This window comes from Saimiri boliviensis, chromosome 4 (genome assembly GCF_048565385.1).
Source record: "Saimiri boliviensis isolate mSaiBol1 chromosome 4, mSaiBol1.pri, whole genome shotgun sequence".
Lineage (NCBI taxonomy): Eukaryota > Metazoa > Chordata > Mammalia > Primates > Cebidae > Saimiri > Saimiri boliviensis.
In genome coordinates this window covers 165,265,414-165,293,327 of record NC_133452.1, presented here as the reverse complement: position 1 = coordinate 165,293,327, position 27,914 = coordinate 165,265,414, and the positions used below count along the sequence as shown (strand labels likewise).

At 45.7% G+C, this 27,914-nt stretch overlaps 7 non-coding genes across 7 annotated transcripts; 4 read left to right on the top strand and 3 right to left on the bottom strand.

Moving 5' to 3' along the window:
* The first annotated feature begins 145 nt into the window (after positions 1–145).
* On the top strand, positions 146–219 carry TRNAT-AGU (transfer RNA threonine (anticodon AGU)). The gene has a single exon. It is a non-coding gene; the product is annotated as a tRNA-Thr (tRNA).
* Positions 220–3,366: 3,147 nt separating this feature from the next.
* Positions 3,367–3,439, top strand: TRNAV-AAC (transfer RNA valine (anticodon AAC)). Its single transcript has one exon. It is a non-coding gene; the product is annotated as a tRNA-Val (tRNA).
* Positions 3,440–6,904: 3,465 nt separating this feature from the next.
* On the top strand, positions 6,905–6,977 carry TRNAR-ACG (transfer RNA arginine (anticodon ACG)). The gene has a single exon. It is a non-coding gene; the product is annotated as a tRNA-Arg (tRNA).
* A 1,924-nt stretch (positions 6,978–8,901) lies between these two features.
* TRNAI-AAU (transfer RNA isoleucine (anticodon AAU)) lies at positions 8,902–8,975 on the bottom strand. The gene has a single exon. It is a non-coding gene; the product is annotated as a tRNA-Ile (tRNA).
* Positions 8,976–12,136: 3,161 nt separating this feature from the next.
* TRNAF-GAA (transfer RNA phenylalanine (anticodon GAA)) lies at positions 12,137–12,209 on the bottom strand. Its single transcript has one exon. It is a non-coding gene; the product is annotated as a tRNA-Phe (tRNA).
* Positions 12,210–15,784: 3,575 nt separating this feature from the next.
* Positions 15,785–15,857, top strand: TRNAV-AAC (transfer RNA valine (anticodon AAC)). Its single transcript has one exon. It is a non-coding gene; the product is annotated as a tRNA-Val (tRNA).
* Positions 15,858–26,528: 10,671 nt separating this feature from the next.
* On the bottom strand, positions 26,529–26,622 carry TRNAI-UAU (transfer RNA isoleucine (anticodon UAU)). The gene is made up of 2 exons: positions 26,585–26,622; positions 26,529–26,564 (listed from the first exon to the last, which is right to left on the bottom strand). It is a non-coding gene; the product is annotated as a tRNA-Ile (tRNA).
* Positions 26,623–27,914: the final 1,292 nt, after the last annotated feature.

The following is a 27,914-nucleotide window of genomic DNA, read 5'->3' as shown; positions in this document are numbered from 1 at the left end:
AATAAAGATCTTTTGTTTTAACTGAGACCTGAATATGTTGTTTTGTTTTGAAGTCCTCTAACAAACCAGTCACTGGGATTGTTGCAAATTGTAGAAGCGTGAAATAGTATTCAAATAACACACAATTGAATTTTTAGTGAGCTGTGGCTCCGTGGCTTAGCTGGTTAAAGCGCCTGTCTAGTAAACAGGAGATCCTGGGTTCGAATCCCAGCGGGGCCTTGGTGGATGTATGTAGGCACACGTTTTGTAATTTCAGCTGGTGCCGCTGGCAGAAAACAACTGAACCCAAGGAATCCGGTAATACTCACGCTTTAAATAAACCGTGCTAGAAAACAAAGAAGCTACATGGTAAAGGAGGAGACAAATGGAAAGTGCCAATAATTTCATAGCATTGCTAATTCATATGCTGGGATTGCCTTTAAGACACAAGGTTTGTCCTATCCTAACTCTAGGTGGCCTAGCAGAGCTGAGGTGTGCTCCCTTATCCTACCGTTTGAGATCAAATGATGCAGATTCAACGGCTTTAGAAATAGGTGGCTCTCCTGTAATCCCATCAGTCCAGTTTGAGCGACAGAGAGACACCCCCATCCCTCAAAAAAAAAAAAAAAAAAAAAAAAAAAGCACACACACACCAATGAATAGGCCCCTTCAGGTGTTTTATTTTTGGATATGCTTGATTGCTGAAAATGATTTAATTGTTTTTGCAACCTCAGAACCCTCAAGACACTTAGAATAGAGGTGGCAGTCAAAAACGTTTTTACAATATGCACCACTAATGGCTCTTCTAATTTTTTTTTTTTTTGAGACGGACTTTTGCTCTTGTTGCCCAGACTGGAGTGCAATAATGCGATCTCCACTCACCACAACCTCCACCTCACCGGTTCAAGCGATTCTCCTGCCTCAGCTTGTGTTGCCTTAAACTAGCTATGTGGTTCCTTCTTCTTCATGTCCAGGTGTTAAATCCTGAACATTGAGCACTGAATAAACTTTATTTTATTTTATTTCTTGAGACGGAGTCTCGCTCTGTTGCCAAGCTGTAGTGCAGTGGCGCGATCTTGGCGCACTGCAACTTCCGTCTCCCTGGTGCAAGTGATTCTTTTGCCTCAGCCTCCCAAGTAGCTGGGACTACAGGCGCGCGCCACCACGTCTAGCTAATTTTTTGTATTTTTAGTAGAGATGGGGTTTCATCATGTTGGCCAGGATGGCCTCGATCTCTTGACTTCCTGATCCGCCTACCTCGGCCTCCCAAAGTGCTGGAGTTACAGGTGTGAGCTACCGCGTCCGGCATTTTTGTACTGTTAGTAGAGACCAGGTTTCACCATGTTGGCCAGGCTGGTTTCAAACTCCTGACCTCAGATAATCAGCTCGCCTCCGCCTCCCAAAATACTGGGATTACAGGTGTGAGCCACTGCGCGCGAGCTGGCACTGAATAAACTTTGATGAATTGATCGGATATTCCTCAAAAGGTGAGATGTATGGCATGGTGATAACGGAAAATGTCGGGAATGAGAAATAGTCTCAGGAGGCATTTCCATCTGGTATCCAACCAGGGAACTTTAGGCGTGTGAGTCGAACTAGTTAACTTCACTACAGAAAACGACGTCTAAATATTGTTATTCGGCAGACTCGGTGGAGGTTTTCTGGAGTCCACTGTTCTTGTTAGCTTCTATAGTACCTTCTTCTCTTTGTTAAGGCTGTTTAATGCTAAGGCTGTGTCCACAATTCCACACAAGCAGCACATCAAACTTAGGAATGTCCAACATTCACAGATTGTTTAAAGTTCTCTGAGCCTTGTTCACACATAAAAAAATCTAAACCATGATCACACATGAAAAAAAAATCTCAAGAATCTTGCCACTATTCAGGACTGATATTTACATCTTGCCTAGATTGTGGAGTCAATCATTTTAATTTAGTAGAGACAGGGTTTCACCCACCATGCTGGCCAGGCTAGTCTCCAACTCCTGAACCCAAGTGATCTCCCTGCCTCAGCTTCCCTAAGATTTTTTAAATCTTTGGCTTCCGCCATTTTAATATAAGGCGAGCAGTTATAGTTTTCTTTATGTTTATCTTTGTTGGCATTTGTTGATGGAATTAAATTTTCGAGTTGATGTCCATTGACCAGTACACGTTAATAAATTTTTTAGAAACCCAAGAAAGCAAAACTCTTTGCTTGATGACATCTACGTTCCAAGAATTAACGATTAGTCCTCAACCTCTCCAATTTCTCTCATCACATTCAGATTAAAATATATGATCCCAGGCCGGGTACGGTGGCTCAAGCCTGTAATCCCAGCACTTTGGGAGGCCGAAGTGGGTGGATTATGAGGTCAAAGAAATCGAGACTATCCTGGTCAACATGGTGAAACCCCGTGTCTACTAAAAATACAAAACATTAGCTGGGCATGGTGGCGCGTGCCTGTAATCCCAGCTACTCAGGAGGCTGAGGCAGGAGAATCGCTTGAACCCAGGAGGCGGAGGTTGCGGTGAGCCGAGATCGCGCCATTGCACTCCAGCCTGGGCAACAAGAGCTAAACTCCGTCTCAAAAAAAAAAAAAAAAAAAGTCCCTTCTTCTGGAGACACCTTCCTTCTTCCCTGATTAAGCCCGTTTTCCCCCTTTAGTCTAATCTCATTCCGAGCACTGCTTCAAATCCCTGGATTTCCTCCGTAAGATTATGACCACTCCTAATGCAAAAGTCCCTTTCTTCGTCTAAGACCTCCGGGGATGGGGGAAACCTGCTTTCTTTCCCCCGCCCCCGTTTTTTTTCTTTGTAGAATCTCTCAGAACCTGCTTTCTAACCCTCTTATCTATCAAGTCTCAGATCTGGGGTCGTTTCCTCTAGGATGTCTTCCTTAATGGGCACTGCGACGGAGTTTCGCCCAGGCTAACGTGCAATGGGGCGATCTCAGCTCACCACAACCTTCGCCTCCCGGGTTCAAGCGATTCTCTCGCCTCAGCATCCCAAATAGCACGTCCGGCTATTTTTAGTAGAGACGCGGTTTCTCCGTGTTGGTCAGGCCGGTCTCGAACTCCCGACCTCCGGTGATCCGCCCGTCTCGGCCTCCCAAAGTGCTAACATTACAGACATGACCCACTGCTGCCAGCGTCCAGTTTTTTGGTCTATTGTGAACAGGCCGCTCTAAACACTCTGGACAATATAGTAGATATCTTTGGTTAATGCATTTTTGCTTGTATCTGTCATCGGTACGTGATATTGGTGTTCAATAAACGGGAAAAGTGAGGGGAAAGACCAATACTACCCCTGGAAATTTTTCTGCAAAGAAAAAAATCCAAAATCTCTAAATTTAAGAGCATCAGGGAATGTATAGTTCTGTATTAGTAAGGAGAAGCTCGATGACATGAGGTTTCCGTAGTGTAGTGGTTATCACGTTCGCCTAACACGCGAAAGGTCCCCGGTTCGAAACCGGGCGGAAACACGTCGGGTGGCCCCTTATTTTGTTGCTACTTAGTTTCTATTCCCTCTTAGAGACAAACCCATTTGCGGTTCCGGACTTTAAAAATACACAATTCTGAGTTTAAGTTGTGGTCGAGCAGTCTGAAATGAAAGATTTCGGACGCCACTGGCACTGAATCCTGTGTGACCCCACCCCCCACCCCCTCGCCCCAGTAAATTCCCGCCCCCTTTCCTTCCTCCTCTGGGCTTCAGAACCCCAGGAGCTGTCAATCTCAGGAGACTCCCGGCCCAGGACGCTGCCTACGCCTCTCAGGTGAGATTGGCTTCCTTGGAATCCTGAGAACTTAATTTGAGGGTTTTCGGCAATTCGAAATTCCTCAGCGGCCACCACTGAGTGTCAGTTAACGGGTAGCAGATGTCTCCGGCAATTATTAGCAGTGCTATCGGTACTGTTAGTGCCACACAGTGTTTCTAAAACGCATCAAGTGTGGACGAGGAGGAAGAGTTGTGAGGAGAGAAGGGTAAAGAAGATATTCCCGGACGGCCTTGGTGGCTCACGCCCGTAATCACAGCACTTTGGGAGGCCGCGGCGTGTGGACCACAAGGTCAGGGGTTCAAGATCAGCCTGGCCAAGATAGTGAAACCCCGTCTCTATTAAAAATACTAGCCGGGCGCCTATAATCCCAGCTACTGGGAAGGCTAAGGCAGGGTTTTGCTTGAACTCGGGAGGCGGAGACTGCAGTGAGCCAAGATCGCACCACTGCGCTCCAGCCTGGGAGACAGAGAGAGACATTGTCTTAAAAAAAAAAAAAAAAATATATATATATATATATATATATATATATATATATATATATATATATATATATATAATCTGTATTGGACTATGAGACTCGGATTTTCGCTACTGCCTCCCGCCCCGGCCCCTCCCCCCGCAACGTTTCAACCACCCGAGAAGATCCTCTGGGACTCCATTCTCAGCGGGCCTTGACCTTAGGCATTTCACTTCCAGTGCGTTTCCCCCCAGTGGGAATGGGAGAGCGACTTCGTGCGCCCTGGGCGGATTCCTGGCCGCGCTCCCTGCCAGGAGCCTTCCCTACAAACGCGACCTTCTCCCAGGACTCAGCACGGTGCGTTCAGCTCGGTTTGAAGTGAGTTCCCAGCAGGAGGAAACCATTCTGAGTGAAGGGAGGGAACCGGACCATTTCTGGAATCAGCTTAGTGTTTACGCCGTTTGCGGGATTTCTCGGAAATAAGAAAGAAAAAGAGGAAAGGGTTAAAAGTTTAGCAACTTTGTGTTCCGTGGTCTATTTTGATAAAAGTCGCCAACTTCAGGACAGTTTTCCTTCTGGGATAGACATACACCAGGAGGGCGTTTCCATTTTCCTAACCTACATTCAGAGAGATTATTTCCTTATTTTGTCTCCTAGCGTAAAACTCAGTTAACACCCTTGCCTGCAGTAAGTGACCGCCCGCGAGCGGATCGCCAACCCCTACCCCCCAGTGCACTAAGAGAACTCTCATGATCCTTCTGATACATGGATTCTTTCTAACTTATTGGAGGAAATTTAACTGACTTTCTTAGAACTTAACTCACACCAGATCTGATTCTGGTTATTTCTTGAAACGAAGTTTCACTCTTGTTGCCCATGCTGGGGTGTAAGGGCACATTCTCGGCTCATTGCATCCTCAGTCTCTCGAGTTCAAGCGATTTTCCTGCCTCAGCCTCCCAAGTAGCTGGGATTACACGCATGTGCCACCACGCCCGACTAATTTTGTATACTTAGTAGAGACTGTGTTTCTCCATGTTACTCAGGCTGGTTTCGAACTTTGACCTCAGGTGAGCCACCGTGCCACTGCATGCCAGCCTGGGCGACAGAGTGAGACTCAGTCTCAAAGAAAAAGAAAATATTGGTTGTCTTTCATCTACTCAAAATGGCAAAGACAAGACAGATGCAATACGGAGAATAAGAGGAATACAATTTCCCTTTTAGATTAATGGTATGACAGCTTTCTTAAAGCATTCTCACCTGAGGTGGGGAGTTCAAGACCAGCCTGACCAACATGGTGAAACCCCGTGTTTATATGTATGCATTCTCAGGCGCCAAACTATTTAGTATTTGTCCTGCTCTCACAGCTGGTGGAAGACAAAAAATTTAGGATGAAAATATGCATCAGCTGCTCTTCGAAGCGTTTTGTATAAACGAGGAGATAGAGGCACAAAGAGGATACATTTTGGCTTCTGACCTCCTCTTCCTCCTCTTCGTCCTCCTCCTCTTCTTCTTTTGAGACGGGGTTTCGCTCTTGTTGCCCAGGCTGTACTGCAATGGCGAGATCTCAGCTCACTGCAACCTCGGCCTCCCAGGTTCAAGCGATTCTCCTGCCTCAGCCTCCCGAGTAGCTGAAATTACAGGCATGCGCCACCACGCCCAGCTAATTTTTGTATTTTTAGTAGAGACGGGGTTTCACCATGTTGGCCAGGCTAGTCTTGAACTCTTGACCTTGTGATTCACCCGTCTCGGCCTCCCAAAGTGCTGGAATTACAGGCATGAGCCACCGCGCCTTGCATGACCTTAGAGGCCAGGCGTGGTGGCTCACGCCTGTAAGCTTAGCACTTTGGGAGGCTGAGGTGGGTGGATCACTTGAGATCAGGAGTTCAAGACGAGCCTGGCCATCATGGTGAAACTTCATCTTAAAAAAAAAAAAAAAAAAAAACCCTTACGAAACTTCCTCTCCTTATAAGCACTTCTTCATTTTCCACAAATTTGCCTACTTTGAAGAGCTTTGCAAGAATAGTTCCTAGTTTCTAAGTTTCTATGTCAAATGTGATTCTTAAAAACGTGTACTTTCCTGAATTCTTGACTCCTTGTTAAATCTGAGTGTCCTTATCTGCTGCTTTGAGTTATAATACCATTTTACAATAAATTGACCCAAAGTGAGTGGGTACTTGTTTTTTCCTTTTGGACAAGAAGAGGGGAAAACTATGACTAATGCCTCCAGAAATGTATAACAAAGCACTTTATTTTTTTGCAATATGGAAATTTAAAATAATAAAGATTGCTCATTACTCATCCACATACATCATTAGTGCCCAATGTAGGTATATAAAAAATGAAATTCAGGTAAGAGCAGCTGATTGGCCTGAAAAATAAGTAACAGAAAGCTCAAAAGTACGCACACGCAGCAAAGAGAAGGTAGAAACAGCAACTGTGTTTGAAGGAAACAGTGCTTTGAAGAAAAGACATTCATCTTAGCACATATATAATGTTTCCAAGATGAAAACTGCCCATTATTTTCAATAATGACACTTTATGTGAATGTCTGTTATGCAAATAAGTCACAAAAGAAAACATGCCTTCCTGGAATTCGTGTGGTTTGGGGTTTTAATTCCTACCTAAATAAAGAAGCAATGATCTTTTTCTGCCCCCAGTAACACAATACTGCATAGTTATGAAATCAGTAATATTTAAGGTCTTTGCAGTGGCACGGGCCAGTGGCGCAATGGATAACGCGTCTGACTACGGATCAGAAGATTCTAGGTTCGACTCCTGGCTGGCTCGACAGTGCTCACCTTTTTCCATCTTGAAAGCCATATTGACAAACCTGTAAATGTACTTTTCCAGAGTGGGGCAGTCACTTGAATGTGGAAGAGACAAGCATCAAAAGAGCCAAATCTACAAGATTTTATTTCTACTTTTCGTCTTTTTCAACGTTAGAAAGGAGCTGGTTGAAAAAGACTATTGGAAAGAGGGCTTTAAAATCAAAGAAGCTTAAAAAAATTTTTTTTTTCCCACGTGAATCTTCTTCCTATTTTTTCCCTCACTCCTGCCGTCTCTGAGGCACACACAGCTCTTTCCCTGGGCAGGACTACTGTCAAAAAGAAAGGGGGTGTGTAAAGAAACGCTGAATCAATAAAGGCAGGGCTGTGGGCTGCGGGATGCAAGCTGTCCTTTCCCTCACTTGCGCTCCTACACAGAGCTCAGCCATGAAGTCGACTGACCCAACTCAGCCTCAACATCCCTCCTCTACCCCAAGTCCCATCCCCCGCCCCCGCCACGGGCCGCTTCCCCTCCTCCCAGGTCCCCACCACTTTTCCTCCGCCCTGCCATCCTTGAGAAATAGGAGACAGGAGAATCGGCCGGGGGGCGGGGGCGGGGAGGGGGAGACAGAGCCAGAGAGAGAGACAGAGAGAGAGAGACAGAGAGAGAGAGAGAGAGAGAGAGAGAGGAAGAGAGACAGAGACACAGAGACACAGAGAGAGACACGACAGAGAGACACAGAGAGACAGGCAGGCATCCCAGAGGAAGAGGGTGGAAGTTTTGGGGCGGTGTCTGAGCAGACGGACCTCCTTTCTCAGCGACGAGGAAGACGGTGGAGGAGAGAGAGGCTGGGAGGCGGCCGCAGTCCAGCGGGGGAACGTTCCTCAAACGAAACTGAGAGATCACCTTGCTGTGCGGCTCGACGTTTGAATGCACAGCTTGGATCTTCGCTCTGCTTGTCTGGTGAGTTTACGGTTGCCAGCGGCGCGGTCTGGGGCACTGCGGGTGAACGAACGAAACCACAGACCTGGCAGTCCCGGTGTGCCGCGCTGCGGACAGGTGTACGGAGAACGGGCAATTCTTAAAACACCGCGTTCACTTCCATGCTCTTTAAGCTAAAGGGGAGAGATTTTCCGTGAAAGCCAGTGTCAGCCTCAAGTGGAGGGGGCGTTTCTTTGCCTTGGAAACTGCCTGGAATCAGAAAAAAAGAATGAAGCACAGTCGTTACGGGGAACAAAACCTTTCATCTCGGTTAGTACCACACTCTCACCAAATCGCTGGCCGCGCTCAGCCTGCTTCGCTTTCCCTGCTGAAACGCGCTTGAAGCGTCAACATAGTATTGCCTCCTTTTGAACGTCGAGAATGAAAAAAGTATTATGTTGCCTCCTAACATTTCACTGAAAACTGAGCAGGCAAATATATCTCCCCTTAACTCCCCATTCCCTTAAACACACACACCTAGCTGCCACAGCATTCCTGCCCGATTTTCTTCACTGCCTCCTTTCTAGTGCTTGTCTTTCGTTGTTGTTGTATGTTTTGAGACGGAGTTTCGCTCTTGTTGCCCAGGCTGGAGTGCAGTGGCGCGATCTCAGCTCACCTCAACTTCCCCCTCCCGGGTTCAAGCCATTCTCCTGCCTCAGCCTGCGGAGTAGCTGGGATTACAGGCACCCGCCTGGCTAATTTTGTATTTTCAGTAGAGACGGGGTTTCTCCACGTTGGTCAGGCTGGTCTCTAACCCCCGACCTCAGGTGATCCGCCCGCCTCGGCCTCCCAAAGTGTTGGGATGACAGGCTCTCGCCACCGTGCCCGGCCTTTTCATTTTTTACAATAAAGGGAAACAAAAGCAAAAACAGCCTCTTCGCTTCTTGCCTTAATTTTGGATTCAGAGCAGCAGTGATTTAAAACAAACTTCCCGTTCGGGTAGGTGAGGACCCGTTTCATCTAGTGGCCCGTACGGGGATCGAACCCGCGACCTTGGCGTTATTAGCACCACGCTCTAACCAACTGAGCTAACCGGCCACATGAGAACGACCTTCTTTTGAAGGGAAACATACACAAATTCATTGACATTTTTGTTTTTCTAGATAGAACTTCTCTTTTCCTTCTTACCCCTTTCAAAAGAGACATTTGTGAGTATTTTCACCGATATTAATGAGGAAGCCCAAACTATTTTAACTCTGATCCAGACTAGAAAATCCACCGAGAAATTTTTGACAGAGGATGTGGAATAGGATTTTCAACGGTGAGTGAAGGGAATCTTCTCTTTTTATTTAATTTTTGTTGTTGTTAGACAATTATATGTATTCGAACGTCACTGCTCCTTGAGAGCAGGGCTAACGCGAAGGCAGTATGAGACTCAGCAGCCTGGATCGCAAGTTGCAAACTTCTCTTTAGTGACTTGTAACTTAAGGACCTATTGTCTTCAAGTTGGTTCAAGCCAACGCCGCCGAAAGGAAGGCGAATTGGGTTGAGGGAAGGGGCCGCGCCTTCTCAGGGAGTCACAAACATAAGCACTGATGTCATCGGCGAAGATACCCAGGGGTGGAAAGTGAGGTAGCCCAACAGTACCGGAATCACATAGTAAATCTGCTGTGCTTTTTGAGGGTGGTAGAAAAGGACTCCAGAGGTTCGCAGAAGGGCAAGATTGTCGCGGCACCCCGCTAAGTATTAAGTCTCATTCAACAGTACTTGCTGCGTGTCTCTCTAGGGAACTGAAGGATTTCGGCCCGGGTTGAAGAGGCCAGAATAGGTTAGATGTGGCCGGGTGCGGTGGCTCACGCCTGTAATCCCAGCACTAACCAGAATAGGTTAGATGAGGCCGAGGCGGGTGGATCACGAGGTCAAGAAATCGAGACTATCCTGTTAAACATGGTGAAACCCCGTCTCTACTAAAAATCCAAAAAAATTAGCTGGGCATGGTGGCTCGTGCCTGTAATCCCAGCTACTCAGGAGGCTGAGGCGGGAGAATTGCTTGAACCCAGGAGGTGGAGGTTGCGGTGAGCCGAGATCGCGCCATTGCACTGCAGCCTGGGTAACAAGAGCGAAACTCCATGTCAAAAACAAAACAAAACAAAACAAAACAAAAACAAAAAAGAATAGGTTAGATGTGCTCTGTCATCCTCGGTCAGGCTAGTGGTTGTATCACCTGGAGACAAGTCGAAGACATCTCAGCGTCAGAACTGTCTAAAGAAGCCTGGGGTTTCCTTTGTGTTTTGGGAACTTACAAGCTCACTGACGCCTCAAAAACTTTTAACGAATATATGAACAGTTAAATGAATCAGCAAGTATCGATTTTGTTGATTCTAAAACTGACGCTGGCGCGAGGAAAAGGTGTCAGAATTCTAGTGTTACTCTTCGGATATTCCCTTACGGACGGAGTCTCGCCGTGTCGCCTTGGGACCGCCAGGCGCTTCCATGTTTTGTTCTCCTCGTCTTCAAGAGCTCTTATCCCGGTTGCCAGGAACTGACAATTCGACTTCCTGAAAAATCACACGAAAGCAAACTCTCTGATACAGTTCCTGCAGTCACACATCCTCCTCACCCGTCTCAGAGAATTTCATTCCGGCTTTTGAGACCCGCCTTGCACGTTCCGACGGGTGTTTACAGACCTCCGACGTTCACAGAGAAAGCCACGGCCAGGGAATGGATTTGTTATACATGACATCCACGCCGGAAGGATGGCCCTCTTTTCCTCCTTCGGACACATGGGGCTAACCCAAAGCTCCTGTCCTCTGTCCCGATGCCTGTGGGCAGGCAGAGCTCTCCACGCTGTTCCGGCTCTGACAGCACAAGCCTGAGCGCTCGCTCTTTCTTTTGTAACCAAAACCAAATATCACTGGAGAAAATCTGCACCTGGGACTAGAGGAATCACATTTTTTGCTGGTAACACCTACGATTTAAATCTGGTCTCCTCACCCCACCCCTACCTTCAATTGTGTTTCCCGATACAGTCAAGTTCCCAAAACCGTATTATACTTTATCTTCCTTTAGATGAAATATTATGTGTTAACGTTACCAGCAGTAACTCCAGACAAAACGTTCAGTACAAGGTTTTCTGTCCTTCCTTAACCATACACATGGTGTAAAATGATCAAATTTCCCTCGATCTTAGATCCTAACTATCCCTATATCCTCCTCAGACACAACTGAATTTCTTACTTTATCTTCCCTAAAATAATCTATGCATAATCAAGCATGCCATTAATACATTCACCTGTATTATTGGCGATACCCAGCAGAACATCTGCCACAAGTGTCTTGCAAGATAATTTCTTTTCTTTTTTTCTTTCTTTCTTTGAGATGGAGTCTTGCTCTGCCCAGGCTGGAGGGCAATAGCGTGATCTCGACTCACTTCAGTCTCCGCCTCCCGGGTTCAAGCGATTCTCCTGCCTCAGACTTCCAAGTAGCTGGGATTACAGGTGCACACCACCAGGAATGAGATGCTTCCCAGGCTAATTTTTGTATTTTTAGTAAAGACGGAGTTTCACCATGTTGTCCAGGCTGGTATCGAACTCCTGACCTCAGGTGATCCGCCCGCCTCAGCCTCCCAAAGTGCTGGGATTAAAGGCATGAGTCACAACTCCAGGCCTTGGGAGATAATTTCAAAATATTTATGTTATATTCCACTTTAGGTTATTTTAATTATGTAACAGTACCTCAGGAAAAATACTGAGTCAATACTAACAACATATTTTTTAAATCGAAGACTGCCTCAGGAAAAACACTGAATCAAAGCCTCTAAACCCAGAGCTACTCAGGAGGCTCAGGTAGGAGAATTGCTTGAACCCAGGAGGCGGAGGTTGCAGTGAGCCGAGATTGTGCCACTGCACTCTAGCCTGGACGAAAGACCAAGACTCTGTCTCCAAAAAAATGTGCTTATGCCCTAATTCTAGCGTATTTAATAACATGTAAGTGCACACTGAATGAGGTAGTGAATAAACTTGCTTTTTTCCCCCTCAAAGAATTACTGAAATCTGTGGAGGAGTACACGTTTATGGGGATGGAACTGCGTTTTGTGATGTGACTTACAAGAGCCCTTTTCATGATAAGGGCAAATGCATGCAACCACATAAATGTCAATATGTACTTATATTTTAGTGGATGGTTTCGTTCGAGGCCAGTTTACACGGCCAGGTTTTAATTTAGCAAGGTCGACATACACAAAAGAGTCCCAAAACACCTGCCGAAACCCGGGATTGAACCAGGGACCTTTAGATCTTCAGTCTAACGCTCTCCCAACTGAGCTATTTCGGCCACCTCTGAGATGTTTTTTTAATAGATTCCTTTCAAATCGCCATTCACGAATACCCTCCTAGTTTTTTTTCTGGGTGCCACATTTCAGAGAAAGTAAAACAAATATGGTTCCTTACAATATTAATTGGAAGGGCATAGGGATTTGGTGATCCCAAACTTCCAGCTGAAATGAGATGCTTCCTAGAATTGAAGACACCACCATCTGGGATAATTTCTAATTTGGCACCCAAATCTTTTATTCTTTCGGTTCTATTCTATTAGAGTTCTATAAATTACACAAACTACATACATCTTAAATGTACAGCTTGATACATTTTACAAATTTATATTCTTGTTTGGAAACCAAAATCGGCTTTCTCATGCCCACTCTCATTTTGCACCCCTCCAAAGTTAACCACTGTTCTGAATGCTTTCATCATGTGTAGCCATTAAAAACAAAACGAACAAAAAACTTTATATACATTGACTCAGATAGAATCTGCTTCTTTAAAAAATCTGAAAGAGCCTTTGAAAGCTCACATAAATGATGGAAATATTTGTCTTTTTTTTCTGGAGACAGAGTCTCGCTCTTGTTGCCCAGGCTGGAGTGTAATGGTGCGATCTCGGTTCACCACCACATCTGCCTCCTGGGTTCAAGGGATTCTCCTGCCTCAGCCTCCTGAGTGATATTACACCACTGCACTCCAGTTTGGGCTACAGAGTGAGACGCTGTCTCAAAAACAAACAAATAATATCGATACAGTACTGAGACTAGCTAAAGTTCATAGTTTACATTAATGTTTACTCTTTGTATTATACAAATCTATGCATTTTGACCAACACATAACATCATGCATTCACCACTCCAGTCATCAGAATAGTCTGGCCATTCTACAGACTACATAATCTCAGCCTGTGTTCCACCTGTTTGTACCTCTGCTTCCCCAACTCCTTGGCAACCACTGATCTTTCTTACTAGCTCTATAACATTTTCCTGAATATAAACTAGTTGTAAGTTTACAGTATTTAGCCTTTTCAGACTGTCTTCTTTCATTTAACAATATGCATGTAAAGGTCCTCTGTGTCTTTTAATGACTTTATGGCTGACTTATTTTTGTCACTGAACAATATTTCATTGTATAGGTATACCACAGTTTGTTCATCTATTCATCTATTGAAGGATATCTCAGTTGCTTCCAAGTTTTGAAAAGTTATGAATAAAGTTGTTACAAACACTCATGTGCAGATTTTTGAGGACTTAAGCTTTTTAATTCTTTGGGTAAGCATTAAGGAGTGCAACTGCTAAATTTTATGGTAAAAGTATGTTTAGCTTCTTAAGAAACGGCGAAATTGTCTTTCAAACAGGTGGTACCATTTTGCATTTCCACGAGCAGCGAATGAGAGTTGGTGCCGCCCCACACGCTCACCTGCACTTGGCGCTGGCGGTGTTCTGGATTTTGGCCCTTTTCGTAGGTATGTTGTGTTATTTCATTTTTTAAAATTTGAATTTCCCTGAACATGTACTGTGCAGCATATTTTCACATGCATATTAATCATCTGTATATCTTCTTTGGTGAAGCGACTGTTAAGGTCTTCGGCCGTGTTTTCACGGGGTTGTGTTCTTACTGATGAGTTTTAAGAACGCTGTGTGTTTTGAATAACAGTACTTTTTGCATGTATTTTCTTCAGTGTGTGGCTTGTCTTTTTACCGTCTTGATGTTACGGTGTTTTTGATCACTAGCACCTATTTTTGGCCCTTTCTTAGAATTTCCACCTCTCCACTTACATTGCTCGTGTGTTCTTACATGCTGTCATCTTCTCAGCATCTTAACCACCCGTTTCAAATTCCTGGTGTGAGAATTCCAACATCCCTGTCATATCTGAGTCTGGTTCCGATGCTTGCTCTGTCTCTTTAAACTGTGTGTTTTGCCTTTTATTGTGCATTGTTACTTTTTTCTTGATGGCAGGACATGCTAGACTGGGTAAAGTGAGCTGCTATGAGCAGGCCTTTAGTAATGCGGTGGCGAGGCGTGGGGGAGACAGCATTCTGCAGTCCCGCAAGTGGGGCTCAGTCGGTTAGTGATCCTGTGTCTCTGGACTGTGAACTTCGAACACGCTTCCTGGGTTTCTCCCACTTTAGGTGGGACTGGATGTCTAGAGTGAGCTGGAGTTGGCTCTTGATAAAACCCCAGCAGCTTCGGCTGAGGTTAAATAGTTTCTCCTGAGGGCAGACCTTGTTAAGAAGAACAAACCGCTCTTGTCTATTGCAATGTGCTGCTTGCTCACCGCTACCGGAAGCAGAGGGAATTTTTCTCCCTCATTGGGAGAACCTGGTTGAGCTCCTGAGATGAAATTCACAAATTTGTAGCTGGAGATTTTTTCCCTAAGGTTTGTCCACAGAAAGCCTTGAGCAGTGTCTTAGTTACGGCGCAGGTGTCCGCGCTCCAGCGCTGATTCACGGGGAGGATTTGGCTCTGTGGGTTTCTGCTGTGCTAAGCTGTGGTGCTTTTTGCCTTTCTGTCTCTCCAGTTTCGGGGTCAGTGGTTTGCCCTGCGACCTCACAGGGAGTATGGATTTTCCTAGTTTCGTTCCATCGTGGTTGTGGTGGTGGTTTTCTTTTCACTGTTTAGTCCCTGTGAATCATCAGGTTTTCTTAACTTTTAATTTTGAAATTATTATAGATTAACAAGGTGTTACGAAGAAAGTAGGCGACTCCAGTGACAATGTAGACAACTTTTCAAAGGACAAACTTGTGGTTTTATTGAATTGTCTGTATTGTTTTCTGCCTGCTTTTTCTGATGGCCTGCCTTTTATGACAGCTGGCCCTATGGTTTTAGCACTTTCTTCATTAATCAGTCTCTTTTCCACTGCCTGCATCTGACAGACACACACACACACACACACACACACACACACACACCCTCCTTGATGAGTCCACACAAAATGAACACACCTGGGAAACCAGAGAGCATTTCCAGTTCCTTTTCAATTACTACCCGCTCTCCCCAGAGGGAAGCACTGTTGTGACTTCTGGCTGCACAGGGGAATCCTCTTTTTCTTTTTCTTTTTATTTTTTGAAACAAAGTCTCACTCTTGTCCCCCAGGCTGGAGTGCAATGGTGTGATCTCAGCTCACTGCAGCCTCTGTCTCCCACATTCAAGCGATTCTCCTGCCTCAACCTCCCGAGTAGCTGGGATTACAGGCACCTGCCGCCATGCCTGGCTAATATTCGTATTTCTAGTAGAGACAGGAGTTTCACATCTTGGCCAGATTGATCTTGAACTCTTGACCTCAGGTGCTCCTCCTGCTTTGGCCTCTCAAAGCTGTGGTTATAGGCATGAGCCACCTTGTCTGGCGACCAGGGGAATCTTATCTGCTTTATAATTTAAATCAGTAGAGCCACAGAGTACTTCCTTTTCTGTCTAGTTTATTCTAGTCAACATCTCTGGAGATTCATCCACATAGTTGTAGATTGTTCATTCTTGTTGCAATAGATTATTTGATGTGAATTCATTCATGCACCTGTTGATGGGCACGTGGGAAGATGCATTGTCTTGCTCTAGGTGTCTCAGTTCTAGCGCCCGACAGACAGGGGTGTTTCCGTAGTGTAGTGGTTATCACGTTCGCCTAACACGCGAAAGGTCCCTGGTTCGAAACCAGGCGGAAACAAGCGTTCAGCTCTTTTCTTACATTTTGTTTCTGACAGTCTCCATTTGAACCAGATAGAATCCTTGTATAAGATCAAGCACCTAAATCAAAGGATCTCATTCTTTTTATTTGAGCCACCTCGGGAACATGTATGCTCCTTTCTTTGTCCTGAGCCACAGTGAAGTCCACATTGCCCCATCTTCCCGAGCCCCAGCATGTCGCTGTCCCAGCCGCCTCCCCTATGCTCTGCATGGCCTAGGTTCTAGGGCCCAATGGTGTCAACTCCAGCAGGCTCTCATGGTGCAGGACCCCATCTATACTGCGCAGGTGAGACTGGCTTCCTTGAAATCTCCAGAGCCACTTGTGGGGGTTCTTCACAAAGCGATTTTCCGCAGGCTTTTCTAAAAATAAACGATGCTTAGGACCCAGGCCCATGAGAAAAAAAGAAGCAGGGCTGCACTTTGAGGCAAGTGAAGACTTAATATTCTATTGTCTGCCCTTTACCCTAAGTGCAGAGAGAAGTTTTCACAAAATAGGTAAATGGCAATTTTGTATGGATACTTATAAGCTGTCAAGTGTTTAAAAAAACAAAAACAAAAACAGTCTGGGCATGGTGGCTCAGACCTGTAATCCCAGCACTTTGGGAGCCTGAGGCGGCCGGATCACTTGAGGTAGAGAGTTCAAGACCAGCCTGACCAACACGGTAACACACTGACTCTCTTAAAAAACAAACACATAAATAAATAGATACTGGCCTGGCCTCTGTGAGTACTCAGCGCCAGAAGTTGGCATTATTGGTAAGATGTACTAATCAACTGAACTGATAAGTAACCAAAAAACTGATTTCTTTCTTAAACTTAAGAGTGTGCTACGCCAGGTGAGGTGGCTCAGGCCTGTAATCCCATCACTCTGGGAGGCCAAGGTGGGCAGATTACTTGAGTTCAGGTGTTTGAGACCAGTCTGGCCAACATGGCAAAACCCCTTCTCTACAAAAATACAAAAATTAGCTGAGCATGGTGGCACACATCTGTAGTCCCAGCTACTTGGGAGGCTGAGGCACAATAATTACTTGAACCTGGGAGGAGGAGGTTGCAGTGAGCCAAGACTGTGCCACTGCACTCCAGCGTGTGTAGGGCTAAGGGCCCCACAGGGTCGTGGGGTGTCCCTTATGCTGTGCAGAGGAGCAGGATCTGAGAAATAAAGAGACAGGACACAGAAGTAGAAGGAAAATGCACCTGGGATCGGGGGGCCACACCACCTATAAGCAGAGACAGGCGAGGCCCTGAATGTCTGGAAGTGTCTATATTTATCGTGTATAGGTTAGGGGGCAGGGTAGTGAGTTAAGTCATCTTTAAGGATAGTGATAGGGTCATGAGCAATAAAACAAGGGGTCCACCCCCATTAGGTCACCTAGATCAGGAGGTGGACAGTGTGCAGCAAGGGGTCCATTCCCATTAGGTCATCGAAGCAAGGAAGTGGGCCGTGTGCAGTAAGGGGTCCACCCTCATTAGGTCACAGAGGTATGGAGGTAGGCCGTGTGCAATACCTCCATCTAGGGGCATGCTACTTCTAAGAAGATTTATAGGAGGATGCTTAAGTCCCACAGCAGTGACAGAGCTGTCAGGATCTACCCCCATCTGCCGGAAGCTCCCAATGAGTTCTATAGGAAGATGCTTTTCAAGCACCACAGTAACAAGAGCTGATAAAGTTCACAGTCACCAAGGTGCGATTATCCAGAAGGGTTTGAGCCCTCAGATGCTCAAGGGATTGCCGGTCTGAGGGCAGCCTTCCACAAGAACTGGAGCAAGGTCCTGGAACTCCTTTATCAGGAGGAGTGGCTCTTGCCCCAAGCCTGCCATACAGCGGGTATCTTTACGATATGGAACGCTGCTGCCTGGGCCAGGGATTCTTGTCCTGGTATAACTGTTTTGTGCTCTGGGGGGCCAACTAGGTTTTCTTTGCCACCACCCTCAGCAAACAATATGATATATCACACATGTCAGAATTTGCTCTCAACAAACTAGAGTCCTGACAGGCCCCTGGAGGTGAGGTTGAAAGTGTGACCCATGAGGAGGTGCACGGTGCTTGAAAAAACTGAGTTGTCTCACTTACATAAACAGAAATCTGGAGAACAGGCATGGGAATGGATATTAAGAGTGTGGGATGATGATGGAAAGAACGTAGAGTTAGATCAGGCCAAATTTACTGATTTGGGCTCACTAAGTAGGGACTCTGCTTTTAATGTTGCAGTTCAGGGAGTTAAAGGTTCTAATGATTTATTTGCTTGGTTAGCTGAAATATGGATTCAAAGATGGCCCACTATGAGTGAGTTGGAAATGCCTGATCTCCCTCGATTTAATGTAGAGGCAGGGATCCATGGTGGAGTGGATGAGTCACTTCAGACCTACTCATCCCAGGTGGGAGGGTCCAGAAGATACGTCCTTGACCATGGATTGTAAAATGGATTTGTGAGGGCAGCACCTGCACTCTGAAGAACCCTGTAATTGCTCTTCTCTGTATGTCAGATCTAACAGAGGGAACTGCAGTCACTCAACTACAAAATTTAAATACAATGGGAATAATTGGATCCTGAGGTGGCAGGGGCCAAGTGGTGGCACTCAACTGTCAAAGGCAAGGTGGACACAGCTACTGTAATGGACAGCAGAGTCAGAGCAGCAGTCAAAATAGTCTGACTGATGTAGAGCTCTGGCACTGGCTAATTAATCACAGTGGTCCTAGAAGTGAAATTGATAGGAAGCCTACAGCATTTCTACTCAATTTATGCAAGCAGAAGACTTCTAAGTTGAATGGACAAAAGACAAATTTGAATTATAAAAACAGAATCATGGTCCCTCAGTCAATTTCTAGACCTGAGCTAGTTTATAGGCCCAGAACCCCTTGAATGAAAGGGAGGCCGGGTCCCCTCGAGGAAGGATTTTGCTACATTACTGACAGTTTATGCAGTGACTCCTTCTCTTGTCTTTCCCCAAGGAGACCTCCAACCTTTTACCAGATAACTGTGCACTGGGGAAAGGGAAATGATCACACATTTTAGGGACCACTGGGCACTGGCTCTGAGCTGGCATTGATTCCAGAGGACCCAAAATGTCACTGTGCTCCTCCAGTTAAAGTAGGGACTTGGCTGGGCACAGTGGCTCACACCTGTAATCCCAGCACTGTGGGAGGCTGAAGTGGGTGGATCACGAGGTCAGGTGATTGAGACCATCCTGGCCAAGTTGATGAAACCCTGTCTCTACTAAAAATACAAAAATTAGCTGGGTGTTGTGACACGTGACTGTAATCCTAGCTACTAGGGAGACTGAGGCAGGAGAATCGCTTGAACCCAGGAGATGCAGGTTGTGATGAACCAAGGTCATGCCACAGCACTCCAGCGTGGTAATAGAGGGAGATTCTCTCTCAAAAAAATAAATAAATAAAGTAGGGTCTTATAGGGGCTAGATAATTATTGAAGTTTTAGCTCTCATCCAACTTACAGTGGGTCCCCTGACTTATCCTGTGGTAATTTCCTGGTGCCAGAATGCATAATTGGCACAGACATACTTAGCAGCTGGCAGAACCCCCACATTGGCTCCCTAACTGTTAGAGCGAGGACTATGATGGTAGGAATGACCAACTGGAAGCCAATAGAGCTGCCTCTACCTAGAAAAATAGCAAATCAAAAAGAAGATTGCATTCCTGGAGGGATTGTGGAGGTTAGTACAACCAAGAAGGATTTGAAAGATGCAGGGGTGCTGATTCCCACCCCATCCCTGTTCAACTCTCCCATTTGTCCTGTGCAGAAGACAGTTGGATCTTGGAGAATGACTGGATTATCGTAAGCTTAACCAAGTGGCGACTCCAATTGCATCTGCTGTACCAGATGTGGTTTCATTGCTTGAGCAAATTAACACATCTCCCCGTACCTGGTATGCAGTCACTGACTTGGCAGATACCTTTTTCTCCATTTCTGTCTATAAGGCCGGCCAGAAGCAATTTGTCATCAGCCGGAAAGGCCAGCAATACACCTTTACTGTCTTAACTCAGGGGCATATCAACTCTCCGGCTTTGTGTCATAATCTTATTCGGAGAGACGCTGATTGCTTTTCACTCCTGCAAGATACCGCGCTGGTCCATTATATTGATAACATTATGCTGACTGGATCCAGTGAGCAAGAAGTAGCAGACTCACTGGACTTATTGGTGAGCATTTGTATGCCAGAGGATGGTAAATAAATCTGACTAATATTCACGGAACTTCTACTTCAGTAAAATTTCTAGGGGTCCAGGGGTGTGGGGCCTGTTCAGATATCCCTTCTAAAAAAGAAAAAACCATTAGAAAACTGCATTGCTGCTTTCTGTTTTGAACAACTCCCCAGAAGTTGGCATAATCTAAGTCAGTGCGAAGTTCTAAAATCAAGCCATGGAAACTGGGATAGCCACAGTCCTTGGCTGGTCAGAGATTCATCGAGGAAACAAGAAAGCCACTTGTGACACTTTTTTTGTGCCTCTGGCAATTTTATTTTCATACTGTGTCCTTAAAATCATGTGGTCATGGTCTTAACTAATATATATGTAACATCATGTACTGTATTCACTTTTAAAATATTATCAAAGAGACTCTTCTGCTGAAAATATCCTGAAGCAATCTCTTTTCTAGCTAGGATTCGGGGACCATAACCACATTCAGACTTTTGCATTTGCCTCTCCCTCTGCTTGGACCTGTCTTTTACCACAAATTTCCTAGACTTTGTACCTTATTTCCTGAAGGCCTTTGCTGTAATGTCACCTGTCACTTGCTTAGAGAGGTCTTCTATGACAGTCTTGTATAAAATGGCATCCCACTACATATCCTGGTATCCTCTATACTGCTAGTCACATATTTTAATTTTTCTCTATAGAACTTATCAACACCTTGTCTAATTATATATTTATCTTAGTTGTTTATTTTTTTTTATCTCTTCCTGTTATGTTGTAACTTATGTTTCAGAGATCGGGTCTTTCTTTTCCCCCTACCGTAATCTCAGCACTTAGAAGGGATGTGGTGAAAAGTAGGCATTGCGTATTTGGTGATTATATTTTTCTTGCTTTTTTAGAGAAAGTCTTGTTGTGTTGCTCACATGATCACAGCTCACTGCAGCCTCAAACTCTGGGGCTCTGGCTCTCCTCGCACGGCAGCCTTCTATAATTTTGGGTTACAGGTATAAGCCACTGTGCCTGGCCCTACATACTTGTTGAATGATTGCATTGAGATAAAGAGCACAAGAGGGAGAGTGGATTGGAAGTTGATAATATTCCCTTGTACTGATGTTACAGACCTGTGAGAATTTCCAGTCAGAAATGTCCAGTGGGTACTAGGATTTGCGGTTCTGTATTCAAATGAGAAGTCTCAGAAGAAAGTCATGTTATAGGCATCAGTATTTACAGAGTTGTTTTAATCAAGAGAATAAATACAATACAAAGAATATGTGATAGTTACTCTTATGGGTCACATTGACTTGGTGAAGGATGCCCAGAAAGCGGGTACAACATTGTTTCCATGCAAGTGTTTCTGAAAGAGATGAGCATTTAAATCAGTAGGCCGAGTAAAGAAGGTCCACTGTCATCAGTGTGAGCAGCAGCATCCCGTCTGTGAAGGGCCCTATACTTTAAAAAAAAAAATGGGGAGGAAAAGTAAATATGCTCTCTCTTCTGGAGCAGGAAGAGCCATCTTTTTCTCTGTTGGACATCAGAGCTCCACGTTCTTGGGCCTTCAGATTCTGGGACTTGCACCAGTGGTCACCTCACCTCCCTTCTCAGGCCTTCAGACTCAGCCTAAATTATATCACTGGCTTTCCTGGTTCCTCAGTGTGCAGAGAGTACATGGTGGAGCTTGTTGGCCTCATAATCATGTGTGCCAATTCCAATAATAAATAATTTTATATATCTGTATATATTTTGCTGGTTTGTTTCTTGGAGAACACTTACTAATGCAGAGTTTAGTAACAAGAATGGTTCTACAGAAATTTTTTTTTTAGAGATGAGGATCTCACGATGTTGCCTAGGCTGGAGTTTCTCCTGGGCTCAAATGATACCTCCCAAGTAGCTGGAACCACCATGCCTGGCTCGAGAAACACATTTGAATGAACACACAGAATTTTAAGAATGAAGAAACACACAGAATTTTAAGGATGAATTTACTGAATTGGTTTTTGAATTTCTGGAATTAGCCCTGTAATCTTATCAGACAGATGCTAAGGACTCTATTTCCAGGTGTAAAGAGAGCACTAATAGTCAATGGCATAAGTTGTGTATAGAAATATGCACATATCTGCATTAGATGTGTTAAATTTAGCCTAAAGCTTTCTTACATAAACTAAGTTTGACCTAAAGGTTTCTCCATGCACAGTGAACTATAACCTAACTGAATGTATAAACAGGCTGTAAAACCTATCTTTGAACCAATCATTGAGTTTCAGCCAATCGCAGTCAGCCAAGTATTCTAACCATGTTAGAATAAGGCAAACACCAACCTGTAGCCAGTCCAATTCTTTCTGTAGCTCACTTCTATTTCTTTGTACCGCACTTTCCTTTTTCTGTCCATAAATTTCTTTTTTTTTTTTTTTTTTTTTTTTGAGACGGAGTTTCGCTCTTGTTACCCAGGCTGGAGTGCAATGGCGCGATCTCGGCTCACCGCAACCTCCGCCTCCTGGGTTCAGGCAATTCTCCTGCCTCAGCCTCCTGAGTAGCTGGGATTACAGGCATGTGCCACCATGCCCAGCTAATTTTTTGTATTTTTAGTAGAGACGGGGTTTCACCGTGTTGACCAGGATGGTCTCGATCTCTCAACCTCGTGATCCGCCCGCCTCGGCCTCCCAAAGTGCTGGGATTACAGGCTTGAGCCACCGCGCCCGGCATGTCCATAAATTTCTGACCATGTTTTTTCTCTGGTGACCAAATCTTTCACCAGAGTTTTTCTGAACCTTTTCAGATTTGAGAGCTGCCTAATTCATGAATCCTCCTTTGCTCAATTAAACTGTTAAATTCAGTCTGTCTTTTTTTGCGGGGGGGTAGGGGAGAGGGAGACAGAGTCTCGCTCTATTGTGCAGGCTGAGGTCAGTGGCACAATTTTGGCTTGCTGCAGCCTCCACCTCTTGGGTTCAACCGATTCTCCTGCCTCAGCCTCCTGAGTAGCTGGGATTACAGGCATGCACCACCATGCCTGACTAATTTTTATATTTTTAGTAGAGATGGGGTTTTGTCATGTTGATCAGGCTGGTCTTGAACTCTGACCTCAGGTGATCCACTTGCTTCAGCCTCCCAGAGTGCTGGGATCACAGGTGTGAGCCACCGCACCCAGCCTAAGGTTTTTCTTTCAACAGCTACTCCTAATCAGCCACTTACATGAATCAAAGAACTAAGTAATTCTACATAAATAATACTTTTGAACACTTTTGGAAAACTAAGGAATATAATATCTTAGCTCGTTGCTCCTATTGCCACCCAGCAAAATGGTGAAAGAAAAAAATAAGCTCAGGAATTTAAAGTCTCAGTTCAAGCACCACAATAAATGACCTAAGAGCTTTTCGGTATCCCCTTAGGGAGAGTCTTATTTCCTACAGTTGTGGGACTGAAATTGCTCAAAATCAAACACAAGTCACAATCCTATAACTGGCTAAATTCTAATACATTTGAACAACCAGCCTTACAGGGTGTCTACTGTTAAAGTGAGGACATAGATTGGGGGAAAAATGAGATTCTGTAAATTGGGATGGGATCGTGTGGATAGATCCTGATGAAGCTGCGGACATCGAGCTCTCCTAGATTCTGATGAGTTTCTTTGTGGGTGGAAAAGGTCTCCTCACCCGCAGTGGTGGTAACAGCCTGTCTACCTCTATCTGGGGGGATCTGCCGTGCATTGCCTGAGGAAACAGTAATGGCCTCCCTTGAGGTAGGTGCCATACAAGATATTGCTGAAGACCTAGAACTACACTAAATCCCAGCAGGCCCTAAAGCTAAAGGACAAAGTGTGAGCTATGAAGAGGTGTCCTACCTTGCAAAAGAATGTCTGAGTTTTCTCATTGATATAAGCAGAAATCTGGGGAACATGTGTGGGAATAGATATTAAGAGTGGGATAATGGTAGAAGGAACATAAAGTTGGATTGGGTTGAATTTATAGCTATGGATCCACTAAACAGAAGTGCTGCATTTAATGTTGTAGTTCAGGGAATTAGAAGGGGCTTTCATGGTTTGTTGGCTGAAACGTGAATCAAAAGATGGTCCACCGTAGGCAGACTGGAGATGCTTGATCTCCCTCGGCTTAATGTAAAGGAAGGGATTCAGAAGCTTTGGGAGATGGGAATGTTAGGGAGTGCAGATCTGCCAGTTAAACCTACTCACTCACGATGGGAGAGTCCAGAAAATATAACTCTCACCAACACTTTGAGAAATAAATTGTGAGGGAAGTCCCAGCATCCTTGAAGAGCTTTGTTTACTCTTCTGTGTAGGTCTTGAATGGGGAAGAAAATGGGATTTTTTAAGTTGGGATGCTAATGTGTGGAAAGACCCTGATGAAGCTGAGAACATTGAGCTGCATGTGGAAACCACAACCACCTAAAACCTAAACGCAATGGAAATGACTGGACCTCAGGGTGGCCGGGGCCAAGTGGTGGCACTCAGTTATCAAACGAAGGGTGAGTGTAGTGACGCGAATGAACTGAGGAGTCAAAGCCGCAATCAGAATAGCCTGACTCTCATGGACCTGTGGCTTCAGCTATTTGATCATGGTGTTCCCAGAAGTGAAGTAGATAGGAAGGCCACTAAGTTCTTTTTTTTTTAAATTTTTTTATTTTTAGCAGAATGACGTTTTAATCTTACCATTATGTATAAAGAGGAAGATAAATATGCCAATGGAGCACTTCTAATTTGTCAGAGCAATTTCACAGTATTTATGCAATTTAGGAAAGAGTCATATCAGTTGTTTAATTGTTACCAGGGCATATTATCAAGTAAGACAATCAACTACTTGACCTGCATAAGCACAGAACTACCAGGTCAAGTGAACAAAAGTCTAACTTAGTAAAAGCAGAGTCACGGCTTCTCAGTGCCCAGACTTGAGGCAGTCGTAGACTCAGAACCCTTTGAATGAAGTGGCAATGGGGACTTCTTGAGAAGGGACCTGGTACACTACCAAAAATTCATACTATTAATCCTTCTCCCAGCCTTCCTCAAGGGGACCTCCCGTCTTTTAGCAGAGTAACTGAGCACTGGGAGCAAGGAAATAATCAGACTTTTTAGGGACTATAGTTCTGAGCTGACATCGATTCCAGGAAACCCCAACATCACTATGGTACTCCAGTCACAGTTGAGACTTATAGAAGTCAGGTGGCCAGTGACGGTTTAGCTCAGGTCTGACTCACGGGGGGTCCAGTAAGTCCCTGAACTCATGCTGTGGTTCTTTCCCCAGTTTCAGAAAGCATACTTGGAATAGACATACTTAGCATCTGGCAGAATCCTCACATTAGTTCCCTGACCTATGGAATGAGGGCTATTAAGGTGGGAAAGAACAAGCGGGAGTCATTAGAACTGCCTCTACCTAGGAAAACAGTGAAGCCAGAGCAGTACTACGTTTCTGCAGGGATTGTAGAGTTGAGTGCCACCATCAAGAACTTGCTTTCTTACGTCAGAGCTCCAGGTTCTCCGCCTTCAGAATCTGGGACTCCAGCAGCAGAGTCTCCCTTCCTACTGGCCCACTGCTTCCTCCGGCTTTGGACCCAGACCTGAATCCTGCCACTGTTTTTCCTGATTCTCTAGCTTGCAGACAGCACGTTGTGTGATGTCTCATCTCCATAATCCTGTGAGCCAATTCGCATAATTCCTCTTATTTCTCTTTATATATCCTAGTGGTTCTGTTTCTCTGAAGAACCCTGACTAACACAGAATGTGTATATCATTACATGTGTGGAAAGCTGAGGACATAATATTCATATTTAAGGAACAGGAGGAAGATTCTGCAAGACCAAATGAAATCTAGGAAAGACTGGATAAAAGTATAGCAACGTAGAATCAAGTATTTCAGACATCAGCATCAAGATAAATGTGTTTTTTCAAACAAGGTAGTCTGTTTATTTTTTGACGAAATTAGGAAGAAATACATACCCAGCCACTTACGTCTGATGTTTCACTCCTGGGGAAACAGCATTTCTTGTTTCCTCCTCAGGTTTTTATCAAGTAGGCAGCGGGGCTCTACTCAGAACACGTTCAGGTTTCACAGGTGGAGTTTAACCACTTCACTGCCCACCTTGTGGACATCAAAACTAAGGTGCCTGGGAGCACCTTCCGCACACTGATGAACCCTGGCGACAGCTGCACGAAATCACAGAGAATAAGACGGTTTTTCCACCTCGTTTGCTCAGTCCCCAAAGAGGGGAAGAATAGTTTTTAGAGGGAGGAGCAAGGGAGGCAGGAAGCTTCATTGAAGCTGTACAACCTGGCTGTGAGGCCTCCTGATGGAGGAGAAATGGGTTTGGTGGATGAGTTCAGTTTGGGTCTTGATGGTTTGGGGGTTTTTTCCCTTCTCTGAAATGTGCCGCACATCCCCCTTGATCAAAGGAATCTTTATGGGCTCACCACGGAAAATGTATCCCTTTTACTTTAAAGAGAAGGGAAAAATGCATTATGGTGAAATGTCTTGAAATCGCATTTGGAAGAAAACATGCTCCAGGTGAGGCTCGAACTCACAACCTCGGCATCACCCGCACATATACTGTCGTATAAGTACCGCGCGCTAACCGATTGCGCCACTGGAGCATGCTTTCCCTGGCGTGGCCGTGCGCACTCTACAGAGCCGTGAGCTCGGGAAGCGCCGGCGCGGGGGCGCGCGGAGCGGCCGGGGACCCTCGCTCGCGGCCGCCCGCCTCCGCAGGAAACGGATCCCCGTTTCTCCATGTCCCCCGGAAGGCGTCTGTGACCCTGCCCCTGTGCCACCGGGAGCAGCATTTCCCGGGAATACGCGGGGGCCCTTTTCACAAAGCCCGAGGAAGGCCGAGGAGAAAAAGGAGCCACTCCGGCTTCCCGCTGCCGTCATTCCAGCAAAACGCGGCTTCGGTGGGGGACGCGAGCCGTTTGGCGCCTTCGTGGCTTCACCGCGCCCCGCCCCGCCCCGCCCCGCCCCGCCCCGCCGGCCTGCGACGCTTTCCGCCCGAGGCCGAGGGGCGCGGGGCTCGCCGCCTGCCTCCCTCCGCGCACTTCCCGCCCCGCGCGCTCCTGGCGCCTCCCAGCCTCGCCCGCCCCGCGCACGCTTCGGGGTCCGGCCTCTCCCTGCTGTCTGTCCGCGTTCCCCGAAACCCTCCCGGAGGCCGCCTGGAAACTGCATTCGAAATCGCAGAGCAGGCTGGTCGGGCAACGACTTCGGGGAAACGGGCCCAGCAGCAGCTCCTTTCTGTGCAGCAGGTGACCCCGCCAAGGCGGGGTGCACCCCCGGCGCCCCCACCTCTGTCTTCACCTTCTCTACCACGTCATTGCAGGCAGCTGTCTCTGTGACGTGTACCCCTCAGTCACCTCACCTCTGGGACCTCAGTGTTAAGGCCAATTTTGTTTGCTGTTGTTTGATTTTGATCTGGGAAACCGCAGCTAGGTACCCACACATACACACAAGACATGAAGTCTGTTCGCTTTGATAGAATAAAAGTCAACCGGAAGAATTGTGTAAAAGGTATAATAGCCTGCCTATTCCTGACTCCCGAGCACTTAAACAGGACTGAGAGTAACAGGTCAATGACTAAGTTCCTCCACACTTGGAAAAAAATTAAAAAAAGAACGGCTTCTGTATCTCGATGTCTATTGCATAGCTGTTTTGGGAGCATTTCATGCGTTTTAAATAACACCTTAAGGTGAGGAGGAGTGAGAAGCCACACGCTATGGTAGATGACCACCTCCCCAGAGAAGCTCCTGTATTCTCACTACACAGCCCCAGACGGAGTCACCGGGCTCTGCCTGAGCCTCTAGAGATTGCCTCGTCGAAACAACAGTGGCCTGTAGCAGTTGACAGAGCTTGCCATGGTGCTGCGGTTTGAGTGTGTGCTTTTCTCCAAAATCATATT